Source organism: Ammospiza caudacuta, chromosome 2 (assembly GCF_027887145.1).
Source record: "Ammospiza caudacuta isolate bAmmCau1 chromosome 2, bAmmCau1.pri, whole genome shotgun sequence".
Lineage (NCBI taxonomy): Eukaryota > Metazoa > Chordata > Aves > Passeriformes > Passerellidae > Ammospiza > Ammospiza caudacuta.
The window spans coordinates 5,786,804-5,790,226 of NC_080594.1; positions in this window are offsets into that span (position 1 = coordinate 5,786,804).

Consider the following 3,423-nt stretch of genomic DNA (forward strand, 5'->3'; position numbering starts at 1 on the left):
ATCCCATGCTGGAAGCCACTGCATGGTGGAGTGACACTGTAGGGGTGCTGCAGTAGAGCTGGTTTGGGCTGCCCCAAAGGCCACACCACGTCCCCAGGCACCAGCAGAGGTTGATGCACGCACAGAATCAGCTGGTGAAGTGCTCAAGGCCTGGCTGGATGGGGCTCTGAGCAGCCTGGTCTGATGGAAAGTGTCTCTGCCCATGGGAGGGGTTTGGAACTGGATGATCTTCAAGGCCCCTTCCAACCCAAACTATTCTTAGGATTCTGTGATTCTATGAAATGATGTTTGGTAGCTACAAAAGCTGCTTGAGGCCAGAATCGTGTTGTGTAACTGGTTTGGAAAAAGCATTAAAAATAAAATAAAAAAAAAAGAAAAAGAAAAAAGAGAGTATGCTTTTCAACAGATAAAATCATGGAAACATAGCGGCTTAGGTCTGTCCATATTTTAATTTCAGCATCAAGTGTGCCTTTAAATCCATCTGAAAGTGCAGAGGACTGCATTTTAGCATTCTGTCAACAAAAACCTGTGTGTTTTAAAGCTTGCTGATCTGGGATGAAGCAGCACTGAATGGAAATGGTGATTACAGAGCTACTGACAGAACATTTTGAAAAAAACAAAGAGTGTTGGCCTCTGCCTTGCTAGATCCAGCTTAGTACAGTGAAAGCAAACCAGGCATTTATTGGCTTCCAAGGTGGAAAAGCTATATACAAAAATGCTCAGGTAAGTTTTTCAATACATACATGTTAGTTCACAAAAGAGTCACAGATAACCCTGTAACCCTGTAAAGGAATCCATGAATTGCCAGTGAGCATCATCACCTGAACTCATCACAAATAAACTCAAAGGAAATGCAGAAATCAGAACGATGTGGGAATGCTTCCAGCTTCAGAGTTCTTGTTTATGAAAACCTCAGGAGAGAAGAAAAAAGAAAATGGGTGGCTGGCTGCCAGCTGAGGCTATTTGTCATAAATATGCCCTGTAGCACCTTCTGGAAACCTGTGTGATTTCTAAATATACTCTTGGCCAAACCCCATGATTTAATTCAGTATTCTGCACCTTCCTGCATTACTTAAAAGGCTTGATTTTGGTTCTCTCTACAAACTGAACACAAAATAGCCTAATTCACTATAATATGTGGAAGAATAACTACAACTGAGAAGATTCCTTTGTACCTGTGGAGGGCCATGGACCCTTCTCCTCACACATGCACATCAGTGACTGTGTGAGGAGGAGCAGCACAAAATTAATTTCCCATTTTCTTTTCACACTTTTTGTCTTCCCTGAAGGAGAAGCCCTGGGGCTGAGAGGTGGGTGTAGGGCTGGGTTTTCCCTGTAGCAATTATCTTGTTCCCTGCGTGTTTCTCCCAAGGCCCAGGGATCAGTAATTCACAGCTAAGCAGTTTCAAGCCTGTTTCCAAACACATGCAAAGAAGAAAGTTTAAGACCTATGACCAAACTCTGACTTGTTTTTTACCCCTGTGTGGAAGTTGAGTTGCCAAGGCATAAAAAAGATCAGAATTTGGCTCTCTAGAACTTATTTTTAAAGGATTTCCTGTTAAACTTGCTCTCTAAAAGGCAACCAACAGCTAACCTTGCCCCACAACCTACCAACACAGAACAAAACAACCACAAATCCCTCCAAACTCAGGAATATCATCACTTTAGGAAACAAGAGTTTTTAAGTAGCAGTTACAGAAAGAAAGAACAGGCAAGGCCTGATCTCAGCTCTGCATTAACTGTCAGTGATACCAGAAGGTGTAAAGCAAGAGGTCTCAGATCAGATACAATAACCTGCTCCCTCAGTTCATTTCTCCATGAAAACTGAATGTGTTGTTCTCTTTGCAATACTGCAGACAAGGAGACAAATTTCAAACCAAGAAGTCTGAGAGCAAGACAGAAAGCCAAACAATCAGAGACTGTGGGACTAATCTGGTGTCTCGGCACAACCAAACATAGATTTGTTTTCTTAGTGAAATGAGTTGTAGTGAATAAAGTTTCCTGATTTTCAGTCAGCAGGGGCTCTGTGCTTTGTTAAACTCATAACTTGATTCTCCTCTTCCTGTTTATTATTCTGAATACAGAGAGTTATGAGTGGCAATGGTTAGAATCACAGAATCAGAATAATTAAAGTCAGAAAAGGCCGCCAAGATCATCAAGTCCAATTGCCAATCCAGCACCAGCCTCAAACCATGTCCTCAAGCACCATATCCATGTTTTTCAAACATTTCCAGGGATGGTGACTCCACCACTTCCCTGTGCAGTCTGTTCCAATGATTTACAATCTTTTCTGTGATTTTTTCCCCCCACCAATGTCTAATCTAAATGTCCCCAACGGTGCCACTTGAGGCCATTTCCTCAAGGTGTGTATTTAAGAGGAAAAAAAGAAAAAGATTCAGACGCCATGAAGGTCAAGTGGGAACACGACTGTGACATGAAGGATTGGATTTCACACTGATAGCCATCAGGAAATTCCCTGTCTGCACTTTTGCTTCCCTTCTGGCCCCATTCCTTGATATATTGTAATTGCAAGTGCTGAAGGCATCCACAGCCCAGTTCTCAGTGCAGAGGGAGGATGGAGAGGGCTCCAGATCAATCTCCCCTTGGGGGGAAGATGGGCCAGGAGCAGTTGTGGTGTCTCTGCTGCCCTGCAGAGGAGTCACAGTGGTGGTAAAATGGCAGAATCACAGAATTGTTTGGGTCTTTAAGAGACCTTAAAGATCATCCAGTGTCAGGGACAGGGACATCACCCACTAGACCAGGTTGTTCAGAGCTTCACCCAACCTGGCCTTAAACACTTCCAGGGATGGGGCACCCATGTCTAGGGAAACCTGTTCCAGTGCCTCATCATCCTCACCGTAAAGAATATCTTTGTAATGTTTAACAGTCTGAATCCATTCCCCCTTGTCCTGTCACTCCACGCTCCTGTACAAAACCCCTTTTCATCCTTCTTGCAGGCTCCCTTCAAGGCTGCAGTTAGGTCACCCCTAAGCCATCTCTTTGCAGGCTGAACAATCCCAATTCCCTCAGCCTTCTGTCACAGGAGTGACAATTAGCTCGGTGGCTCCCTCTGGACGCGCTCCAACAGGTCCCTGTCCCCCTCAGAGCTCGGTGTTCACCCTGCCCTTATTTCTGTGCCTCGCACGCCTCCTTCTGCCCCCAGCCCAGCAGCGGGTGCCCTTCCCGCGGCTTTGAGGGCAGCTGAGTTTCGCAGGGGCAGCAGAAGGACTCAGATGCCCGCTCCCTGCCCTCACGGCGACACCGCCATCTTCCCCCCGCTCCCCGGGCCCGCCAGGGGCGGAGCCTCCCCGCCGTGGCCCCGCCCCGTTGCCCCGCCCCCGCCGCGAGGAGGGCGGGGCGCCTGCGCACGGCCGCCACCGGAGCCGGAAGCGGGGCGGGCGGAGCGGGCAGCGTTGGGCGCCG